Genomic DNA, 25,402 nt, shown 5'->3' with positions numbered 1-25,402 from the left:
GAAAAGTTACAATTTGTGCTAACTGCTAGCAAAATAACTGATATTTCTCACAGGAAGGCATGATTTTGGTATCCTGGACTTGATTTGTACTAACGGCTAGCAAATTAGCTTATTCTTCTCGTAGAATTTTGGTATCCTGGACTTGATTTGAACTAACAACGAGCAACTTAGCTTTTGTTTCTAGTAGAATTTTGGTATCATGGACTTGGTTTGAACTAACAGCTAGCAACTTAGCTTATGTTTGTAATAGAATTTTGGTATCCTGGACTTGATTTGTACTAACAGCTAGCAACTTAGCTTATGTTTGTAATAGAATTTTGGTATCCTGGACTTGATTTGTACTAACAGCTAGCAACTTAGCTTATGTTTCTAGTAGAATTTTGGTATCCTGGACTTGATTTGTACTAACAGCGAGCAACTTAGCTTATGTTTCTAGTAGAATTTTGGTATCCTGGACTTGATTTGAACTAACAGCTAGCAACTTAGCTTATGTTTGTAATAGAATTTTGGTATCCTGGACTTGATTTGTACTAACAGCTAGCAACTTAGCTTATGTTTGTAATAGAATTTTGGTATCCTGGACTTGATTTGTACTAACAGCTAGCAACTTAGCTTATGTTTGTAATAGAATTTTGGTATCCTGGACTTGATTTGAACTAACAACGAGCAACTTAGCTTTTGTTTCTAGTAGAATTTTGGTATCATGGACTTGGTTTGAACTCACAGCAAACAACTTAGCTTATGCTTCTCATAGAATTTTGGTATCCTGGACTTGATTTGAACTAACAGCTAGCAACTTAGCTTATGTTTGTAATAGAATTTTGGTATCCTGGACTTGATTTGTACTAACAGCGAGCAACTTAGCTTATGTTTCTAGTAGAATTTTGGTATCCTGGACTTGATTTGAACTAACAGCTAGCAACTTAGGTTATGTTTAATAGAATTTTGGTATCCTGGACTTGATTTGTACTAACAGCTAGCAACTTAGCTTATATTTGTAATAGAATTTTGGTATCCTGGACTTGATTTGTACTAACAGCTAGCAACTTAGCTTATGTTTGTAATAGAATTTTGGTATCCTGGACTTGATTTGTACTAACAGCGAGCAACTTAGCTTATGTTTCTAGTAGAATTTTGGTATCCTGTACTTGGTTTGAACTAACAGCGAGCAACTTAGCTTATGTTTCTAGTAGAATTTTGGTATCCTGTACTTGGTTTGAACTAACAGCGAGCAACTTAGCTTATGTTTCTAGTAGAATTTTGGTATCCTGGACTTGATTTGTACTAACAGCTAGCAAATTAGCTTATGTTTGTTATAGAATTTTGGTATACTGTACTTGATTTGTACTAACAGTGAGCAACTTAGCTTATGTTTCTAGTAGAATTTTGGTATCCTGGACTTGACTTGTACTAACAGCTAGCAAATTAGCTTATGTTTGTTATAGAATTTTGGTATCCTGTACTTGATTTGTACTAACAGCTAGCAAATTAGCTTATGTTTGTTATAGAATTTTGGTATCCTGTACTTGATTTGTACTAACAGCTAGCAAATTAGCTTATGTTTGTTATAGAATTTTGGTATCCTGTACTTGGTTTGAACTAACAGCGAGCAACTTAGCTTATGTTTCTAGTAGAATTTTGATATCCTGGACTTGATTTGTACTAACAGCTAGCAAATTAGCTTATGTTTCTTATAGAATTTTGGTATCCTGGACTTGATTTGTACTAACAGGTAGCAAATTAGCTTATGTTTCTTATAGAATTTTGGTATCCTGGACTTGACTTGTACTAACAGCTAGCAAATTAGCTTATGTTTGCTATAGAATTTTGGTATACTGTACTTGATTTGTACTAACAGTGAGCAACTTAGCTTATGTTTCTAGTACAATTTTGGTATCCTGGACTTGACTTGTACTAACAGCTAGCAAATTAGCTTATGTTTGTTATAGAATTTTGGTATCCTGTACTTGATTTGTACTAACAGCTAGCAAATTAGCTTATGTTTGTTATAGAATTTTGGTATACTGTACTTGGTTTGAACTAACAGCGAGCAACTTAGCTTATGTTTCTTATAGAATTTTGGTATCCTGGACTTGATTTGTACTAACAGGTAGCAAATTAGCTTATGTTTCTTATAGAATTTTGGTATCCTGGACTTGATTTGTACTAACAGGTAGCAAATTAGCTTATGTTTCTTATAGAATTTTGGTATCCTGGACTTGACTTGTACTAACAGCTAGCAAATTAGCTTATGTTTGTTATAGAATTTTGGTATACTGTACTTGATTTGTACTAACAGCGAGCAACTTAGCTTATGTTTCTAGTAGAATTTTGGTGTCCTGGACTTGATTTGTACTAACAGCGAGCAACTTAGCTTATGTTTCTAGTAGAATTTTGGTATCCTGGACTTGATTTGTACCAACAGCGAGCAACTTAGCTTATATTTCTAGTAGAATTTTGGTATCCTGGACTTGACTTGTACTAACAGGTAGCAAATTAGCTTATGTTTGTTATAGAATTTTGGTAAACTGTACTTGATTTGTACTAACAGCGAGCAACTTAGCTTATGTTTCTAGTAGAATTTTGGTATCCTGGACTTGATTTGTACTAACAGGTAGCAAATTAGCTTATGTTTCTTATAGAATTTTGGTATCCTGGACTTGATTTGTACTAACAGGTAGCAAATTAGCTTATGTTTCTAGTAGAATTTTGGTATACTGTACTTGATTTGAACTAACAGCGAGCAACTTAGCTTATGTTTCTTATAGAATTTTGGTATCCTGGACTTGATTTGTACTAACAGGTAGCAAATTAGCTTATGTTTCTTATAGAATTTTGGTATCCTGGACTTGACTTGTACTAACAGCTAGCAAATTAGCTTATGTTTGTTATAGAATTTTGGTATACTGTACTTGATTTGTACTAACAGCGAGCAACTTAGCTTATGTTTCTAGTAGAATTTTGGTATCCTGGACTTGATTTGTACTAACAGCTAGCAAATTAGCTTATGTTTCTAGTAGAATTTTGGTATACTGTACTTGATTTGTACTAACAGCTAGCAAATTAGCTTATGTTTCTAGTAGAATTTTGGTATCCTAGACTTGGTTTGAACTAACAGCGAGCAAATTAGCTTATGTTTCTAGTAGAATTTTGGTGTCCTGGCCTTGATTTGAATTAACTGCTTGCAAACTAGCTCACATTGCTCATAAACAAACACAAATTTTGTCTCACGTTGCTTTAACTGCTAGCAGAATAGCTGACTTTTTTTTTCAGGAAGACATGATTTCAGTGTCCTGAGGTATATTGTGTGTGAACGGCACATTTTTAAATACTTCAGTGTTTAATATTTAATGGTCACTTTATTAGAAACACCTGTACCTCTGCACTTTTCCAGAGCCTGGTGCATAAAATCATGCAGTTATGCAGACACAGGTCAGGAGTGTCAGTTAATCTTTACATCAAACACCAGAATGAGTGAAAAATGTGATTTTAGTCAATCTGACTGTGGTATGGTCGTTGAAGCCGGGCATGCTGGTTTGAGTATTTTCAGAAACCTTTCTCCTGGAATTTTCACTCAGATCTGGAATTGTTCATCTCTGGGGTTTACCTAGAAGGGTGGAAAAACAAAACAAAACGAAACTAAAAAAAATCCAATGAGCTGCAGTTTAATGAGTGAAAATGGCGGAAAGGTGACTTAAAATAACCGATTTTTACAATGGTGGTGAACAGAAAAGCATCTCAAAATGCGTAACTCGATGTGGATGAGCTTCAACTGCATTGGGCTGGATTCCTGTCAGCAAAAAATCTGATTCCACAGTGGGAACAGGTTGATTAAAACAAATATTTCCTGGGCTATTTTCCAGTCGGCTGATCGGAAGGATTTGCAATTTTAATATATTTATACAGCATGATGTTTCTTGTACAGCTGATAAAAATTTCTTTCTGTGAAAATTTGTTTCTCTGTATCTCAGTACGCATTCATAATAAGTCTGTAACTCCATGGATACCTGGTATTCTTCTGAGTTCATGGCTCTCTATTAATGATCAACTGTGTAGTGTAAAAAAATTCATGTTAGTTTCAAGGTCTCCTGCAATGCAAGTGCCCTGTGAGAGTCATGACTTTCCTTCTGTATCAGCTGACCGGCTCCTCGCTCCTTCTCAAGTGACTGTTTTCCTTCGGCTCGTAGCTCCGAGCGTGTCTGGAACACGGGATACCCACTGCATTCAGGTCATTCATAATCACACGATTAAACAGGACGTATATTTGCTAAAAGTTATGAAGCAACAAGTTTCACTTCAGTTCCTATATTCCAAAAACAGAGAAACCATTGTAAGAGCATGCTGAGAGAGTCACTTAATACCAAGGACAGATCAAATGAATGAGGAAATGATGATTATAATAGCACTACTGACACGACTTCACACAAATCTAATCTAACACTAAAATAAGACTGCAAAAAATTGTTCTAAATATAACCTGGTCATTTAGATTGTTAGTTATTTTATATAGATTGCTGTTATGACCTAGTCAATTTGGATTGTTATATAGATTGCTATTTGGGTTAAATTTATAAATCCAAGCGCTGCATTTTGTGTGAAATGGTACAGAAAATGTGTTAATAAACTTCACGTCTCGAACCTCCACCATCATACAGTTCGGACAAAGCATATTCATCCCTCCAGTACACTTCTTGTAGAATCAAAGCCAAGGCTTATTGATGCAATTCTTGTGGCTCATGCTATTCCAAATCCTTTCTAACACCCTGAATGTTGTTTTCTTTTCTTCTTCTTTCTTTTTTTTTTTTTCCTTTAATTTGTCACCTGTTTGTATTTGCTACAGGCCGCTACTGCTGTGTAAAACCTTCAGCTCTCGCAGTGCCAGATTGTCTGCTGCCGGGTTTAGTGGTCTCTTTAAGTGGTTTGTTTTTCTCGCATGTGGAAGATCATGCCCTCATTGTATATCCTAACAGCTCAGACACGGGGGACGTTTCACACATTCCAGTCCAAACCACAAGGAATGCGAAAAAGCCAGAGACTGCATCCGCAGAAATGGCACGGTTTCTCAAGCTCCAGGAAGAGGTGGCGATAAAAAGCAGGATGGACAGATAAATATAGGCGTGGACACATAAATATAGGTGTAAATATAGGTCCTGTACATGCTGTGCTTACACACAAACACAGGAGCATCAGAAACACTCAGGTGGAGATTAGTGAATACAAAAGGGTGCAAAGAAAGAAAATGAGATGAATGTAGTATGTGTGGTATTAACTCCGCAGAATTAAAGCCTATTTGGATTCAGTGAAGTAAAGAAATAAATTGCCAGATCGTGTTTATGTTTCTCTCACTCTGTATGATTAATGGCTTAGACATTTTGTTTTGAAAAATGTTAAAAATAAACGAAAAAAAAAACAGAAGCCTGAAGTTCCGAAAGTGGCGTTATATGAGACGTATAAAATTACAACGAAAATAAAGCAAAAGCAGAAGTTGTGCTTAATTTTCAAAAAGACTGTCATGCAACACAACAATGATTAAACAGCGGAAATATTTCACCATTCGTTTGGAACACGCTGTCCTGAAAAAGGATTACGTGTGTGTGTGTGTGTGTGTGTGTCTAATAAATCAAAGGCTACTAATAGGAAGACAGCGGCGCACGAACGGCATGATTACATCTTAAACATGCAGGATGTGGTGACCTCACGCCCAGAAAATCTCATAGATACACACTGCATCCTTTTTAAAGCCTTAGTCTCATAACACAACCTCTTCACCCAGAGGAAATGATGTCATTCAACGCGAGAAAAAAGGAGGAACCGGGTCGAGCATTTCCTTTTGACCCCTGACTTCTTTCACGTGACGAATGCCCCATTCTGTGTGGTCAGAAGGTGTTGATTCATTTTCCATAACAGGAGCTATGACACTAGTTCTGTCTACGAGCTGAATCACGGGATTATATTAGTATATGTTATCGTTTCCATAGTAACAAATGACACGGGGATTTTATGGCGGATGCTTCAAGGAAATTATTTGATAAAGGAAATTACTGATAAGGGTTTCTGTTCAGGAGGTTTATGTAACTTTTATGGAAGGAGTCTCCAGTCTTAGCACTTTGAAAGTCTTCATGACCTCAAGAGGGACAATAGAGAGCTTTTATACTTTATCCTTTTTTTAAACAATAGACTGTTTAGAACGGCTGTAACTTAAGTGATACAGGAAGTAACCTTTCTAGAATTTTTGCACAGGATCTAATGTAACTATAAAAGGATAAAAAATATAAATTGGTGTCTAATTAGAAAAGAAAACACACTTCACGGTACTTTAGATACAGGAAAACAATCACCAGTAACTTAGCACTGGGTGAAGGTGAAGTTTAATGTTAGGTTTAAGGGTTGGGTTACTGGCTGTACCTTTCACTGTATCTTTATTTGTATGAAATTAAACAATCATAATCGTATCTTCAGTCAGTTGAACGTCTATTAATTTCTCTTTTATGTAGTTTCCAGAGTAGTGACTCGACTGAACTCGAAAAAGAAGAAGAAAAAGAAATAATAAGGTTGTATATAATGAGCGACTGTTTTTCTAAGAATATAAAGAGGATGTGTTAGGACTGAAAGTACACTATATTGCCAAAAGTATTCGCTCACCTGCCTTGACTCGCATATGAACTTAAGTGACATCCCATTCCTAATCCATAGGGTTCAATATGACGTCGGTCCACCCTTTGCAGCTACAACAGCTTCAACTCTTCTGGGAAGGCTGTCCACAAGGTTTAGGAGTGTGTTTATGGGAATTTTTGACCATTCTTCCAGAAGCACATTTGTGAGGTCACACACTGATGTTGGACGAGAAGGCCTGGCTCTCAGTCTCCGCTCTAATTCATCCCAAAGGTGTTCTATCGGGTTGAGGTCAGGACTCTGTGCAGGCCAGTCAAGTTCATCCACACCAGACTCTGTCATCCATGTCTTTATGGACCTTGCTTTGTGCACTGGTGCGCAGTCATGTTGGAAGAGGAAGGGGCCAGCTCCAAACTGTTCCCACAAAGTTGGGAGCATGGAATTGTCCAAAATGTCTTGGTATGCTGAAGCATTCAGAGTTCCTTTCACTGGAACTAAGGGGCCAAGCCCAGCTCCTGAAAAACAACCCCACACCATAATCCCCCCTCCACCAAACTTTATACTTGGCACAATGCAGTCAGGCAAGTACCATTCTCCTGGCAACCGCCAAACCCAGACTCGTCCATCAGATTGCCAGATGGAGAAGCGCGATTCGTCACTCCAGAGAACGCGTCTCCACTGCTCTAGAGTCCAGTGGCGGTGTGCTTTACACCACTGCATCCGACGCTTTGCATTGCACTTGGTGATGTATGGCTTGGATGCAGCTGCTCGGCCATGGAAACCCATTCCATGAAGCTCTCTGCGCACTGTTCTTGAGCTAATCTGAAGGCCACATGAAGTTTGGAGGTCTGTAGCGATTGACTCTGCAGAAAGTTGGTGACCTCTTCGCACTATGCGCCTCAGCATCCGCTGACCCCGCTCCGTCAGTTTACGTGGCCTACCACTTCGTGGCTGAGTTGCTGTCGTTCCCAAACACTTCCACGTTCTTATAATACAGCTGACAGTTGACTGTGGAATATTTAGGAGCGAGGAAATTTCACGACTGGATTTGTTGCACAGGTGGCATCCTATCACAGTTCCACGCTGGAATTCACTGAGCTCCTGAGAGCGACCCATTCTTTCACAAATGTTTGTAAAAACAGTCTGCATGCCTAGATGCTTGATTTTATACACCTGTGGCCATGGCAGTGATTGGAACACCTGATTCTGATTATTTGGATGGGTGAGCGAATACTTTTGGCAATATAGTGTATGTAAATGTCTACAGACGACATTTTTAGAACCTTCTGTTTGTTTGACAAGAAGAAATTTGGGTCATTTATTTACTATATGAGTTCCTTTAAATTCCATACCTTGCCTGAATCGTGAATTTGTTTTAAATTTCAGGGGAAAAGAGGAGTCTATCTTTCTTGTTAAGGAAATGCATAAAGATTTTGTACAATTCAAGCTTCTTAGGAGAAAAACAAAGTTTTCTCTAGGGCAGTTTGTGTGGATAATGGCTATAGGTTGAACTTTTTGTCGTCTACAAATTTTTTTTAGTAGCTGATTTATTTTTTTGCTCTGGTGTGAGACTTCTCTCAGCATTTTAACAATAATAATAATAAAAAAACCTTCCATGACTAATTTCTTGCTGTTTCCAGTAATAATGCATGCATTCCACTAGAACAGAATATCTTGCAGGTCTTCTTTAAGTGGATTTCTCTCTCTCTCTCTCTCTCTCTCTCTCTCTCTCTATCTCTCTCTCTTTTAACAAAGATGTGTTAAATGTAAAATATATGCACTAGCACAGTTTAGTGTGGATACATCTTTCACAATCCGACGGTTTCTCTGTGCTTAAGAGATTAGCTGAAAACCCACAAATGGGTCATTTTGACCTCAGAGGAATAAAAGGGTTAAGGAGCATCCTGATGAGTTGCTGAGTGGTTTCTGTGTATCTGCATGCGTTGTACATTCCTCGTCTAATCTGCCGAGGGCCGGTGAGTGGGCCGTGCTGGAACAGAGGAGTCACTTCGAGAGAATGCGATGAACTCAGGGCTCAGAAATCCTCGCCGCAGCGGAGACCTCGGCATATCTTCTCCACGCTTCTGAAGCGGTAGGAGGATCGTGGAAGAGGTTTAAATCTCCCTATCACTCACACATGACATAAGCATGGGTGTCGAGAGACCTTCCCTCCTCTACCCCGTATCTCCTGTGTTTATTTGTGCAACATATGAGGTGAGAGAGTGATGAGCAGAGATAAGGGGAAAGAAAAAGAACAGACGGTGAGACTGCAAGGGGGGGGTGACCTGTGTGAAAGAGGGGGCTGGAAAGGGGAAAGGGGGATCAGACACAAAGAGAGAGAGAGAGAGGGAGAGAGAGGTTGGGTGTTAGGAAGCCAGCAAAGCACACATTCCATTAGGTAGTAAATATTGACTCAGCAGCGGACAACTAGTTTCTATTGCAAGGCAAACAAAGGCATTGTTCAGATAGAGGGTCAGGGTGTGTGTGTGTGTGTGTGGTGCACATTTTATACTGAGGAGAGATAAGTGGGCAGTCTGTGCCACACCGGCTGCTGCTCTCTCGTCATCAGCAGGCTTCGGCTCTCAGACAGAAAGATTTTACTGAGCCAGACAGAGACTGGAGGTCATTCACCAGACTGACGAGTCCTGCATTCTGTTGTGTTTTGTTTCGGACAACCAGGAAATGGTGAGTCAATCGTGCTTAAAGTTCACAGAAATTCATCCTGAACCCGTTAAAAGATACAAAAGCACCTATATGCAGTACATAAAGCTTCCAGGAAGAATCAGAAAGGGGTTTTCACAATGATGCCAAAGAAAAAAAAATTCCATAAATGCTTCTTTGTGCCATAAAGAACATTTTTTTATAATCTAAAGAACCTTTTATTCCACTACAAAGAACCTTTTGTGCAATGGAAACGTTGCCTGGAAGTTAGACGTTCCTCATGGAACCAGACACGCTGACAAAGAACCATTTGAGAACCTTTATTATTATTATTATTATGTTTAATAATAATAATAATAATAATAATAATAATAATAATAATAATAATAATAATAATAATAATAATAATAATAAGTCTTCATTCATTCATTTATTTATTCATTTCAGCTACATTTCATTTGTACAGTAAATCATTCGTTTTAAATTTATCTCTACTGATCAAGCCATCAATGAGGTGACGTTGGCAGGAGAAAGGACAATACGAGGAAGGAACCTTGAGAGGAACCCATCTTCATCTGGGTGACACTGGATAGTGGGATTATAAATCATTTATCAGTCATCTTTAGAAAGCACTTTATCCTGGTCAGAGTCAGAGTGGATCCAGGGTTTATCCCAGAAACAAAAGGTGAGAAGCACCACATACCCCATGGGGTAATTTAGTATAGCTAATCCAATTACTGGCATTTAGCTGACACTCTTACCCAGAGTAACTTACATTTATCTCATTTAAACAACTGAGGGTTAAGGGCCTTGCTCAGGGGCCAAGCAGTGATAGCTTGGTAGACCTGGGATTCAAACTCACAAGCTAAGTGACCACATCCCCCACTGTTACAGAGTCACTGTTACCACCTGAAGGTTGATTCTTTTCCTATTACAACATGCTCCGAAAGTGTTTTATTCTTTTTATACCACACCAATTTGCCACCGATCACAGTTTCTTACTTATTAGAAAAATGTCATACTCTGTTGTGCAACATCCACAAATCAAGCGAGTTCCTCTAATTCCTTACCTTATAGAAGTTAATTCCAGTTAGTCTATCATAACAAGTAAGACGTTACTGTAGACATGACGATACTTCAGCACTTTAATAGAATCCTGAGATTTTAATTAAAGCCAAAAATACTATCAGAGCTGCTGTTATAGAAAATGAATCAACGCCTTCTGACCAATCAGATTTGAGAATTCAATAGCTATGTGGTCTAATTTAATTTGTGTGCATCGACATTGAATTTAAAATATACTTTTGTACTCTATTGCTGAAACATTGGTTATTATGTCCATTGTCAAAAGTACGATGTAAATTAATTTGAATTGAATTATTATTTACAAAAATAAATTAAAAAAATAAAAAAAAGATTTTGTGTCTGTGTGTTGTGTCTTTAATCCTGCCAGTAATAAATAAAAAAAAAATCCAGTGGCATTAATAAAAATTATATATATATATATATATATATATATATATATATATATATATATATATATATATATATGTATGTATATATATATATATATATATATATATATATATATATATATATATATATATATTTCGAAAACAGAAATAAAAATAAATAAAATAAAATAAATTTAAATTAAATTAATTTAAATTAAATAAAGTAATTAAATGTAATTAAATATATACATTTATTTCGAAGTTTTGTTTTGTTTATCTATTTATTTTTAAAGTAGTGCAGCTTGGAAACTGCAGGCTACACCCAGCAGTACTACACCTCTTGCTCAACCCCGTATTCTCAAAGGCTTTAAGCACGTTTGAGACAATGGCACATTATTTTATCATAAATAAGGAACCCTGCCCATGCGGATGAACTTTACACCACCTGACTGTGTTTCTTACAGGCGTGGCTCTCATGATGGATTAGAACAGTAAACCTGGCTTGGCCTTGCGCCATCTCGGGTTCGGACAAGTCAGGCTCCACCCACTTCCTGTGATGAAACGCTGACTGATGGTAACCTGCACGTGTGTTGCAGCAATTACGTTGTGCGCTGCCTTGCACAGTACATTACACAGAGCATTACACATAATTCTCTGAAAACTGGATGTGATCTCCCTCACACACACACACACACACACGTCTTACATTCTTGGACTGGTTCTGCTATGCAGGTTTGCTTCTACAAGGGTGTCTTAAACCTGAGTAGAACGTCACACTTGCACTACCACACACAGACACACACACACACACACACACACACACGTACACACAGGCTTTGGGAACACCATATGATTACGGTCAGATGTTTTGGATTGTACGCAAAGTCTGTTTCTTGTTCGATTTTCCACCATGTAATCTAAAACAGAGGCGGTTTGAGATTTTAAGCCTAAACCTGTCAAAGGAAAAAAAACAACAACAAATCAAAAGTGTAGTGTGTTTACTTAATGCCCTGCAGAGGCTAGGGCACACTCAGTCAGCTTCTCTCTTTGAAATTGACAAACACACACACACACACAGTGACAGGAAGTGCACAGTAGCACATTCCATGTGATTAGAGTGACATGGCAGGACCTTTTCATTGTGTCGGATGTGGAGTGCTAGCGGCTGGACTGCATCCAAATCAACCAGTTCATTCATAAACAAACCTTGGGAGGGTCCAGGGCACATGGGGATCACAGCAGACGAAAGAAAGACCGAAATTAACTCTCTCTCCCTCTCTCTCTCTGTATCTCTGTCTCTCTCTCTCTCTCTCTCTTTTGCCTATCTATTTTTCCACAGCAGAAAATACTAAAGGTTTTGGCATCATAAAACAAAAACTGGTTCAGTACCAAAGATTCAAGTGCCAGTAAGTTTTGTTACTGATTGGCTGCACGTGCTGCTGTAGAGAGAATGTGCAATGAAAAAAACAACAAACAAACTAACAAACTAACAAAAATGTCAATAAATTTAATTATTTTTTTAAAGTCTGGTTTGCACCCTTATAATAATAATAATAATAATAATAATAATAATAATAATAATAATAATAATAATTATTATTATTATTATTATTATTAAAAATATGTATTATTTACTTTTTTCATATTCATTATTTATTTGCTTATTATTAACTAATTAGTTTCTTTTTGTTTATTCCTTCATTCCTTCATTCATTTAATAACTCATTCATTTGTTTGTTTGTTTGTTTGTTTGTTTCAGCATCAAGCCACAGCAGGCCGTGCTTCCCACTGATCAGAAGAGTGCTCTTAGGCATGACTCCACGAGTTAAAACAACATGATATAATACACCAGTGTTCAATAAACAGTTCAATTTATTATTAATAATATTTGCAATAAACATTTCCTCCACGCCGCTTAGTCCATTAACACTAATCTTTTGTTGCTAAGCAACCTAACGGGCAAAGATTAGGTTATTCCATGGGCATGAGCAATGGCTTAATGATAAGGATTACTGTTTATTTATAAAATGGTGATGGAAGCAAACAAATATGTTAACATGCAGTGTTCTGTAAATGATTATTAATGATTTGTTAGTAATATTCCCAATGAACCATTCGTCCGTTTATATTTCACAGTTGAGCTGTGACTAATAGTCTGTGTATATTAAGGATTTTAGCTCAAACATGTCACAGCCAATTGGATTCTTGTTTCGTCTGCACTTATTCCTAATCGCTTATCCATATACACATTGTTAAGTTACGTAGCCTTTATCTGTCACATATACATTACTGCACAGTGAAATTCTTTCTTCACATATCCCATCCTTGGAGCCTGGGGTCAGAGCACAGGGTCAGCCATGATGCAGTGCTCCTGGAGCAAGGGGGGGGGTTGAGGGCCTTGCTCAAGGGCCCAACAGTGGCAGCTTGGTGGTGCTGGAACTTGAATCCCAAATCTTCTGATCAACAACCCAGATCACCCTTATCTACTTAAGCTACCACCACCACTTGTATTATATATTATTTATATTATATTGTTATTTTATATGTATATGTATATTATATGTATTGTTATATTATATGTATGTATCATATTGGGTTCATGGTTCATTTACTGAGGTGTCTGGGAAGCGAAAACACTCAGCTGCAGCGTTATTAGTCCATTTTGCTTCCTTCACTCCATCAGTTTTTGTCTTGGCATTATTGTTAATACACCGTACAAACCCTTAGTCAAGCCTTTTTGTTGTTAATTATCTCGCTAATATAAGCCAGAATCAGAGCGTAAGTGCAACGCCGGTGTAGTAATTAACGTTATGAGACAACGTGAAGGTTATGAGTTCAAATCCCAGGACTGCCACAGAGCCCCTGACATTTACTGTCATCACCGTGAATTAACTCGAACCCCGATTTCTCTCCGTTCCTGTTCTTATTTTTCAAAATGTCCTCTTTCCCATCTCGCCGTACCTGACTCGCACACACAACCTCTAAATGTCAGATTTTACTATCCGAGGGCAAAAAAAGGAAGACAGAACTGGAGGAAAAAGAGGAGTTTCATTTGAATAATGTCTGTGTCAGCGACCGGGCCTCTCCTTCAGCCCCTGTCCCCAGGGGGAAAATCCTCTACAATTTACCACAGCATGACGATACACAGTGGTCCAGGTTTTCTCCGCCCGCTGAGGGGGAGAGCGAGAGAGAGAGAGAGAGAGAGAGAGAGGCCTCACCTGCTCACATTTCACAGCACATATCGATTTATGCCTTACGGTTTCAGCTTTATTCGTTTATTTATTTCATTTTATTCTTTGTGATGATATAAAGTTTCCTTGTAGGCTGACATTGCAGCGGGAAGAAAAGGCTTAGCTGGCATAAAGAATGAGAATTCATCTTTGCCAAAACATTTTTTTTTCCTCCAGGTATTAAATATTGCTCCCCTTTGAATTCAATGCAGCACAAAGTACAAGACATATCAGTGCTCCCTCTCTGCACTGTAAAATGTAAACCAGTTGTCTGTAGATGAAATCGAAACAAATTAAATATATAACGAAAGTGCTGAGTACGGGATTCCTGCATGTTGTGGCAAGCCATTTTAAATATCACTGTGTAGAGATTTATTGCTCTGAAATTTAAAGAGTAACTAAGATTTTCTTCTGGATGTATTTCCTGATTCTTTAGCTAAGGTTTGCTAATCCTTTTCTTTTTGTTGTTGGTAAAATGTAAATCTTTTCCCCAGAAGCCAAAAATGGAATTTCCGCCTCTTTTTGTTGTGTCCATGTTGAGCACTTAATGTCTTTTGTGGCAAATGGTAAGTAATATGAAGCTCATATGAAAGTAAACACTCTGTGCTTTCAGATTTTGTAGCGTTTCATAAGTATTTCTGTTTTATGTAGCCTACTAGGGGCAGTATATTCATCGAAAAAGTTCCCAAAAACAAAAATTCTTCGCACAAATGTTTCTATATTCAAAGTAAATGTTGAACCCATTTCTGCTTTCTGAGATGCCCCAAGCGTTTGTTCATCTAAAAGGCAGCTCAAATTTGATCTTCAGTTACTCAAAATTCTGTGTAAGGTTATGCAGCAGAGGGAAAAACACACATCTGAAAGCCAACAGAGTCCTGACTCATGTTATATCAGGCTTGCCACCATAATATAATTCATTTGTTTGTGCTGATTGAAAATGTCAGATAACTTCTATTCCACCTGCGTAATGGAAGGTGAGTGTGCTGGTAAAAAGGGTTAAGCACACTAAGTTCAGACCTATTCAGTCATATTAAGCCAAAAGTCACTGTAGTGTTCATTAATCATTTAAATAAAAGAGTGTCTAGGGAACTACAGCTAACGAAGCTTCATAGATTCAGACTGTTGGTGGTTTTATTTATTTATTTATTTATTTATTAAACCAGAATAGTATTCTATCTGGAATAAGGAAATAAGATGATGTCTGAGGGCATGAAGCCTTTACTATCCCTACACAGACATTACAGGGATTCCTTAGCTAAGGAAGTTGGGGTCAGAGCGCAGGGGAAGCTACGATACAGTACCCCTGGAGAAGGGAGGGAAGGGCTTTGCTCAATTGCCCAACAGTGGAGTTTGGTGGTGCTGGGGCTTGAACCCTGATCCTCATCCCAGAGCCTTAACCACTTGAACCACCATTAACTCAAATATGTCTAATTTTTCCCAGGTATCTTTATTAAGAGTCTTTAAAAATCTGTGAAAGTCAGTGCAAATCTCTGGAGGAGGCATTTACTTATGCACAGTATGTACTGCTCTGGCTTTAGTAACACACACTGTACTGTAGGTGAGAGCCAATTTAATGAATTAACAATCTTTAATTAACAATGTTTTATTGAACGTGAGTCCACTTGTTTGGTGACATATTTACTGTAAGCCTGGAAATTACCGTAAGCCGAGATGCGCACGGCGTTAGTATCAACTGTAAACGAATGTATGTGTATAACGTGGCTGAATCTTGCTAGCTAATTCGGTTTTCCGTTTGATCAAACTGTACATCTACAGTAACTGAACTCTAATCACTTCTGTTTATAATCAGACACCGTTTGTCAAAATGTCAGCGTCTCCTACTCCACAATCCGAGTGAATTCTTTACATCCGATCGTTCCCTCAGACTTCGAGACACGAGCATGTGAAGGGTTTTCCCCAGCTGCCACACATTCAACTACGTGCTGCATGTGTCTAATTAGAGTGATCCGGATCAGCGTTTTCCAGTTAAATCGAGATTTATTTCCCCCCTTAGAAAAATTTCTCAGTTCACTTCTACATATTTTATAAGTCGCATTGAACTTGAACCCATTTCTTGAAGTTGGAACCACAAAAAAAAAAAAAAATAAATAAAAATGCAGCGTACTATATATTGCCAAGAAAAAAATAGAAGGGGAATAAGAAGATTTTGCCAGAGGCGTGAAATGTACATGGATCAGATTTGGCTGAGTGAAGAAGATAGAGAGAGAAAAAGAGAGAGAGAGAGAGAGGTTTTGAGAGACTGAACATAGTTTTCAGCATGCTAACAATGTGTGTCACAGAGCTCTGTGCTATTTATACCGCTCGAACGTGCAGCTGGCTGCATACTCTGATCGACTCTACAACACTGCTGAATATAGAAACAGATATCGCAATATGAATGAAACAGGGCGGATAAAACACTGCCCATCTCTACTGAGACACAGATTTACAGTAACCATTACACAATCCTTCCATTACTTCTGTCTCGACGGCAGACTATAGGAAGAAGCGCTCTCGCAGACTAACAGAGGCGCACCGAACATCTATACGTCTTATAGAGGGATTTGTGGGAGTATAAAACCGCAGAAATACAGTTGCACAAACAGGACCAGTGTGTGTGTGTGTGTGTGTGTGTGTGTGGATGAGAATAGATTTCTCGGCTTCTCAGACAGGCAGACAAGCAGAAAGGTTATTTCAGGGTGCAATCCAGAGAGCGTAGAATGAAAAACAAGACTGAGTGTATGACAGAGCTCTGTGCGCTTTATGATAGATGGATCACGTAGCCTGTAAACAAACCATGTGAGCTAAAATGAATATACACACACACACACACACACACATACACATATGCATGCACACTCCCACATACACAAAGCACAATAAAAATCAAACTGGCTGAATAAAAGATTAGTCATGAGACACAACTTTAAAGTAATAATTACACAGTCTGATTGTAAGGGACTAGGTGTGTGTGTGTGTGTGTTTGTGTGTGTGTGTTCTCAACATGTTAAATTCCACTGAAGTACAGTTAGCTGCCTACCATAACGTAATTGCGTTGTAGTGTAAAACCGTTTCGTAACGATTGAGCAACGTTTCTGAGGAAAATGTTGATATTCCTGACGATCTTGTCTTGTTTCTACTGTAATTGCACCATCACACGATTTATATTACAGACATAACAGCTGCAGGATAGCTGGATAAATCATTAGCCATATTGTTATAAGCTGGTTTATCGATGCGCACCACAAGGCATAGCAATACAAAAGCAGAGGAGGTTTCTGCTTTGTTGTTCAAAGATGTATTAATATTCATGCAAATAGATAATATTCCATTCCATATAAAAAAAAAAGATAATAGTCATATATCTAATGTGCTAATTATGTAACAGGAGCTCGATGCAAATATAAGTCAAGAGCTTGAGAGATGTTTACATCAAACATCAAAAATGAGGGGAAATGTGATATCAGTGACTCTAACCCTGGCATGGTTGTTGGTGTTAGATGGTTTACAGAAACTGATGATGGACTGGGATTTTCACATAAACAGTCTATAAAGTTTCCACAGAGTGGTGCGAAAAACAAAAAAACATCCAGTGAGCAGCAGGTTTGAGGATAGAAACACCTTTTTTATGAGCGATCAGAGAAAAATCCCCTGACTGGTTTGAGCTGCCAGGAGGTCTATAGTAACTTTCTGATCACTCTTAACAACCATAGTGAGCAGAAAAGCATTCGAAGTCAGTGGCAGACCGTCAGGGCCAGCAAGGCCTTCTCTGCTGGCGTAAACAGCAGTGATCTGAATCACTGACTTTCATTTTAATATATTTAATATATTTTTCCATGAATGTGTATTAAATTATTCCCAATAGTCTATTCTCTACATTTCAAAGCTTTTCTCTTGGTTGTGCTGCTTCCAGTAGTGTATATTTATGATAAGAGTATTTATCCAATCATATTTCAGCCAGTGGCTGACATCATGTGTTGCCAGGGTGAAAGAAATCTGCCTCAAGAATCAATAGTGCAGGCGTCTGTAGCTTAAAATAAGTGGCAATGAAATTGTTACATTAACCAATCAGATTTCGAGTTGGCGTCACTGGGGCCATCTAGCAGGCATACGATTACGTCAGCGATTTCCCGTCCTTTGATTGGATAATTGGAGTAGTCAGAGGCAGCGAACCGCACAAACTAAATAATATATATATATTTTAACTCACAATGGCTGACAGAGGAGAAGAAATGGATTAGGTCGCAGACATCCTTACAAATGCATTTTCAAGGCGGACTGTAATAAAATTGACTATTCCTTGTGAGGTGTGAAATACTGTAGCCTAACTTCTTTAATACTTTTCTATTTAACGGTTGATTAGTATCTGTTGCCGTGGCATTATAATGATAGTTCAGGAAGGACACCAGTGAAGGCATAGGTGTGAATGCATGGTCCGCCACTGCTCGAAGTGGACGGGCTACAACATCCGAAGACTTCATCAAGAATCTGAGACAGGTGCATGCACACTCACCCAAACTGGACAGTTGAAGACTGGAAAAAGATCCCCCCCCCGAGATCCCACACAATGCAACAAAAATAGCACACGCAGAAGGGTTTAACTTTCATACAGGAGTGAGCAAGTAGTCAGCTGAGAAGATGGAGAAGATCTTGAAGACTGAAAGATGAATTGAGAGCATCCTTAGTAACTGCCCACAAATCTGTGAAAATCTGTGCAAACCTATGGAGGGGGTATTTACTTATGCACAGCATACAGTGCTCTGGCTTTAGTAATACACACTCTACAGTAGGTGATAGCTAGATTTTTTGAATACATGGAGGGAAATTCAGGATAGAAAATGAAATTCGTAATGAAATCTTCAGATTTTTTGTATTTAATGGCTTTATTTCTCTGTCAAACTCTTATGATTTTAAATAAAATAAACTCTATAGTTTATTATGTAGTGGAATGATGTAAATGAGTTTGAGGAACTGTCAGAGACAGAACAGAGATTTCTACATCACGGTTATTTCCCATGAGTTTCTGGGGGCAAAATATAAACACGAGTACAGATATTTCGAGAACTAAACAGATTCGACTACAAATATAGATTTATTGTGTTACATCAAGCTACATGTACTGAAAACCACTTACTATTACATTATAACAATAATACTGTGCAATTTATGTCAATACTGTACACTCATTCAGATAACCATGTGTGTATAGCTGTAACATTGTTTTTCTATGACGCTGTAATGTTGTCTTCTGTCGTAACGTTGTTTGTGTCTGTTGTTCTGATGTTGTTTTTGTCTACTGTTGTTTTGTGTATTGTTGTTTGTGTCTATTTATGTTGCTCTTTCTGTTTTTTTCTGCCATTGTTATGTTGTTATGTTTGTCATTGTAATGCTGTTGTTTGTGTGTGTTGCTGAAATGTTGTGATTGTAAAACTGAACACGTTTTTAGCTTTTACACGTTTGTAGCTTTTATGTGCCTATGGTTGTAAGGTTGTTCTTTGTGTCTGTTATTGTAGTGTTGTTTGTGTCTGATATGTTGTTATTTATATTGTTGTCATTTTGTTATATCTGTTGTAGTAGTGTTGTTTGTGTCTGTCATTGTTATGTTGTTTGTGTCTATTGATCTAATGTTGTTATGTCTGTTGTTGTAATGTTGTTTGTGTCTGTTCTTCTAATGTTGTTCCTGCCTGCTGTTGTAAAGTTGTTGTTTGGGTCTAATATTGTAAAGCTATGTCTATTAATGTTAATGTTGTTGTTTATGCCTACTGTTGTATAATGTTGATTGTGACTCTTATTGTAGTGTTGTTTGTGTCTCATATGTTGCTATATCTATTGTTGTAATGCTGTTCGTTTCTGCTGCTGTAATGTTGTTTGTGTCTGTTGTTTTTGTAATGTTTGTGTCTGCGGTTGTAAAGTTGCTGTTATTGTTTGTGTCTATTGTTATAATATTGTTATGTGTGTTGTAATGTTGCTTGTGTCTGCCACTGTAACGATATGTTATTTCTGTTGCTTTAACTTTGTTATGTCTGTTGTTGTAATGTTGTTTGTGTCTATTGTTGTAATGTTGTAATGGTAGAGCTGAGTACATGGGTACATGCCACTGTAACACTGTTATACTGTAATACTGCGACACTCATTTAGATAACCATGTGTCTATAGTTGTAACGTTGTTGGGTTCATTGTTGTAAAGATGTTATGTCTTTGTTGTTTGTACTCTGTAACCTACTAGAAGCAAGTACTGAACACTCCCTGGGTGTTTGGAAAAAAATAAACATTGAAAAATAATTGCCAGTCATGCTGCAGCACCTGATATACAATAATTATATTCTACACTCTGTTTCATGTATTGTTATAAATCATTATAATTATGTGACCAGTCACACAGTGAAATTTCAGTATGTTACGTTCCAAAAAAACTACCTCCTCAGGAGCAGGATCGAAGCAGATTCCTGGAGTTACAGCTCAGGAGCTAAAAGGAGCTGGGGTCTTAAAAGGTTATGTAGCAAAAACACACCTATAGTCTATGTTACACCTTTATATCTTATACCTCATGCAAGTAAAAGAATGTTCGAGCTTCACTGTCATGTAATTAGCATGCCTGTGTGAGCCAGGGGCTTAAAATAGGGCTGTAACCACACTTATGGGTAAAAACCAATATAACCTTCCACTTAGGGTGTTATGTGGAAGACGAGCGAGAGACTACAGGCTGTGAGTAATCTTTAAGCTCCAGGAGAAACCTGGTGTAAGTGTTCCAAAGCCCAGTTAAGCGCTTACAGTCGACTCTGCATACAGCAGCACGGATAAAAAAGGATCAAATAAAGAGGTGTGAAATAGCCCTTGAATATCACACATCGCATAGCTGCATGTCTTTATCGGGAATGCTGTAAAAGAAAAGAAAAAAATCTATATATATTTACCATGAGGGTCGTGCTTCGGGCGGAATTGTTCCTGTGCAATTCGGTGGCCGCCTCTTTTGGATACGGCCTCTTATCAAGATGGTATTTGCTCAAGTAAAACAGGAGATAAAATCTAAGCTTGCACAACACTACAGAAGGCGTAATGAGCAAAGGCAAAACATTCCATGCAAACCTACTCAGGTGCAACATTGTAATATGTTACTTAATACAGGACCAGGCTTTCGCAACAGCAAAAAATAAACTACGGAAAACAAAAAAAGGTGTTGCTACCCATAAAACCTTTCTGTCTTACTTTGGGAATATTACACCTGATATTAGGATCGTAGTCAAGATGACCTTTGTCTAGGTCTAAGATCAGAAATAGCTGAGATTTAGGAATGTGAGGGTCAACCAGGTCAAGTTCAAGTCTAAATAAAGCTGTTAGCTAAGTTAACTTCGTTTGTTAATTGCACTAATGATCAGATTCAGTTTTTATATTTCCATTTCTGGCATTTAGCAGGCGCCCTTATCCAGAGCAACTTATCTCATTTTATACAACTGAGCAGTTGAGGGTTAAGGGCCTTGCTCAGGGGCCCAGCAATGGCAGCTTGGTGGACCTTAACTACCTTAACCACATCCCAGTTTTGTGTTTGCTGAAAGAAAAGACTAATGCAAGCATTAGTTCTAATTCTAATTCTATTTCATAAACACTGCCTTCTGCAGTACAACATAAAAAAACCCAATAAGAATAAGAAAATAAATATGATATAGATAATATAAATAAGATGAAATGATAAATGTAATATAGATAATAAATAAGAAAATAAAATACAAAAAAAAGTAAAAAAATATTCTAAAAAGAGAATTTCAATAAATTACAATAAAAGTAGCATTAACTATCCAGGTGGGAAATGGAAGAAAGTATATGGAAAAAAATATAAAAATGTTCATATTTAGTGAGACCAACATCCTAAACCAAAACCAGGTCCAAGTACAAGTCCAAGTCAATACACAAAATATCTCAAGACCTCATTTTGATGACAGTTGACAACATAACTATCTTTAAACAGTGTTTTTCCCCCTTAAATTAAATTATTCTACATAATCTGATCTATAATGCGGCTGCAGAACATGTTTTCAGTCCACACATTCTCCCACATCGTCCATCGTCCACTGGAGATATATCTTGAGATATATTCTACTGATGCTTGCATACAAAGCAAGAAATGCATACAGTACCTAACTGATGTTAGTTCTACACTACATTTTACATTACGCTCCCTTGGAGGTCCTGCAACGGTTCGACCCATCCATCAAGATCCAAGGAGGACTTGCAGCAAGACTTTTCTCCATCCTGCTCCCTGCTTCCAGGTTTTGCTGCGTGGACTCACTGGCTGTCTTCTTAAATAATTAATAAATATTCACTTTTTCTTCTTTTTTTTTAAATAGTATTTTTAATAGGTCCAGACATATACAAATATGTTGAAAAATAGGGGAAAAAAATCTGGCTTCCATACAAAGAAATCCTGTGTGGACAGCAAAGCGTAGCCTTTTATCCCCGGCTGCTGACCAGGCTGTTCGTTTGTGGTCTGTAATTTCTTATGTGATGCCATTTTTGCAATTTAATTTCCCTTTGTTTTATTATCAGACCCTTGTGTGGAGGTGTAATAATATCATGCCACTATATGAACACGGTGTACTACTCTGGAATCCACTGCCCTCGAGCAATGAACCACATCGTGAACTGATATTTTGGATAAGATCCAAGTGTTAAGCAAAAGCACCTTATCGTCAAACTGCACATATGAACGCTCTTAAATCTTTTTTTACCAGAGACCAAAAAATGGAATTTGCTCCTGTTTGGTTGTGTCCATGTCCAGCAGTGAATGTCTTTGTCATGTCTCACTCCACAGTGGTGGTTAATATGAAGCTCATATGAAAGTAGACACTCAGATTTGGACACTAAAGATTTCTGGTTTTCCCTAGCCTACTAGGGGTGAAATATTCATAGAGAAGTTCCAAAAACAGCTATTTTCTGTTTCTATCTTCAAAGTAAATGTTGATATCAAACCCATTTCTGCTTTCTGAGATGCCCCAAGTGCTTGTTCATAAGCAGATAAAATTTGTTATCTTTAACCACAAAAACACACGTCTAAAACACACTGAAAGCCAACAGTGTCCTGACTCTGTTTTATATCAGACTCACCGCCAGAAAATCATTAAATTTTCCATAAGTGGAATAAGAATTTCAAAAAATTCTGTTACTTCACATTTTCTTTTTATTTATTTATTTTTCTTTTTGTTTTTGCATATTTTCAAAAACTCATGGACAATTTTTTGAGTATTATTTATATGATATTTAATTTATTTATATAATATAAAATAAATATTCATAAACATCTGCGTATGTCTGGACGGTTAAGGGCCAAATGTCATGAATGTAAATTTGCATACAGATTTGAACAAGCAAAGCCAGACTTTCACGTGAATGAAATTATGAACGAAAGAACAAACTCTAACTCTCTCTCTCAAATCGCACGGCACTTGTTATTTTTCGAGATGAATGAGTGAGTATCACGTACCTGCATTCTGGTTTCATCTGACCCACATACCATCATGGAGTGTTAGTTATCTCTCTGGCAGGACAAAAAAAAAAAAAAACAACTTTCATGATATGCAGTATCTCAGACGTTATATGAAAGAATTTTATATCAGATCTCATTACCTCAGTCTACAAACCGTTTATTGCACAAGCATTACATGTGATTTGTTGCATTTCTAAAATGCCTGAAATGTTACTGTTGGTCCAGATGACACTTGGCGTTGCAATAACTCCAGCACTTTTCCCCCGAAATTGCCTGCTGTGTGAGATAAATTTGTGAAATGCTGTGAGTACAGAATACTAAAGACAAACATTCATTTTCATTCATTAGATCAGTCTATTTATCGTCATTGTATTCGCAATAATGGAGCACTTTCTCACTGGCTTTCTGTTATAAAGCATCATTAAGTTGTTCTGTTTGTTTCCGTGTACCTACTCGTCGACTCAGAGTGCCCTTCAGTCCCATTCATGCCTTTAATTGAGAGCAAACTGAGTGCGATGGATCACAAAAGCACCGGCTGCATCGTGGCAAGTGAGCAGTTTTTTAAGTTTAATCCCGTGGGTCCATGCCACAGACATCACACACACACACACACACACACGAGCACAGCACACATGCCGCACCTTCAAGAGTGTATGCTCTGTATCCATGGCAACAGGGACGAAACTGGGACATGAGATAGTGGATAAGAGGAATGTCTGGAATGAGTCGTACACATGCTCTGTACCATGCACATGGGTTATCTGGTGTAAATGTTATCCGGAAGCATCCACGAGCTTTACATGGTCAGCGGAGGCAGTAACTTTACTACTTTATTGACGTCGCGAGAAGATTATGGTACAGATAAGGATGCAGATATTTGGAACATGTGTCTTGTCAGTGAGTGAGAGAGTGAGCGATAGTAGAGTACAGTAAAGTCCACGTACTTATCAGTATGGCACGTAAAGCTTTTATGAAACACTTACGAAATGCTTCCCTAGGAAACATGACTTTGAAAGATTGCCATTGCAATCGGAATGCAGCTACGATGTTCACCTCAAACACCCCCAAGGTTATCCTCCCACTCGCGCTTTAGAAAACTGCAACAACAACAACACCACACACACACGTGTTCCGACACGACCGGACTGGCAATGCCAATTCACGCTCCAAATCCCCTGTGGACACCCGTCTACTGCAGCTGCACCAATCACAGGAGAGAACACGGTGTTCAGCCCCAAAAAAAAAAAATAAGACAGCGAAATAACATGGGTGTGTTGTGAAATTCCATGTGAATGAGGTGTTTTGGAAGCGAGCCAGTGGGTGCTCCCAGCACCAGTTAAAACACAGATAGCGATGCTTATTGTTCTGTCAGGGTTTACCCACCAGCAGGGATTTGTGGCAGCCTAAAATCAGTGAAAAACAATTGCACAAACTGGATTTGTGTGGTTAGGGATGGATTGTTTAGCGTCTCAGCCAGGCAGATGGGCACAAAGGTTCTTTCAGGTTGCAATCTGAAGAACGTAGAGGCCAAAAAAGAGAGAGAGAGAGAGAGAGAGAGAGAGAGAGAGAGAGAGAAAGAGAGAGAGGAGGAAAAAATAGGTATGTGCAGGAGCACAAGCAGTGACTCGTTCAGTAGGCAGAGAGAGAGAGAGAGAGAGAGAGAGTGAGAGAGAGAGAGAGAGAGAGAGAGAGAGCAGGTAAACAGGTTGGCCTTTGAGTCACTCAAATCCGTTAGGTTTTAAACCTTTTCAGACACAAACATACTCAATTACTCACTCCTTCGTCTGTGGGAAAGAGGAGTTGCTAGGACTCGGTGTCTGTGTGCGAGAATCGAATGTCGAATAAGAATAATTCAGAAGCTCTGTTTGTGTAGAGCTGTGTCCTGAAGAAGCTGGAGGTGGAATGTTTGTTGGAGAAGTGTTACTGTCACTGCACTGTCACCATTCTTTCCCATCCTGAGCCTCTTC

General features: G+C 38.1%; 2 long non-coding RNA genes across 2 annotated transcripts in view; one reads left to right on the top strand and one right to left on the bottom strand.

The window, feature by feature from the left end:
• The window catches only part of LOC131367988 (uncharacterized), a 42,562-nt gene extending 17,920 nt beyond the window's left edge, over window positions 1–24,642 (bottom strand). The window contains exons 1-2 of the long non-coding RNA XR_009206997.1: window positions 23,576–24,642; window positions 23,433–23,486 (exon numbers count right to left, since the gene is read on the bottom strand). This is a non-coding gene — a long non-coding RNA (uncharacterized LOC131367988). The remainder of the gene's footprint in view (window positions 1–23,432; window positions 23,487–23,575) is intronic.
• Window positions 8,938–14,089, top strand: LOC131368027 (uncharacterized). Its single transcript, XR_009207002.1, has 4 exons — window positions 8,938–9,297; window positions 9,777–9,958; window positions 11,192–12,133; window positions 12,487–14,089. It is a non-coding gene; the product is annotated as an uncharacterized LOC131368027 (long non-coding RNA).
• Window positions 24,643–25,402: the final 760 nt, after the last annotated feature.

This window comes from Hemibagrus wyckioides, linkage group LG01 (genome assembly GCF_019097595.1).
Source record: "Hemibagrus wyckioides isolate EC202008001 linkage group LG01, SWU_Hwy_1.0, whole genome shotgun sequence".
Lineage (NCBI taxonomy): Eukaryota > Metazoa > Chordata > Actinopteri > Siluriformes > Bagridae > Hemibagrus > Hemibagrus wyckioides.
Note: the sequence above shows the minus strand (reverse complement) of the source record. Positions and strands in the feature narration are given on the sequence as shown.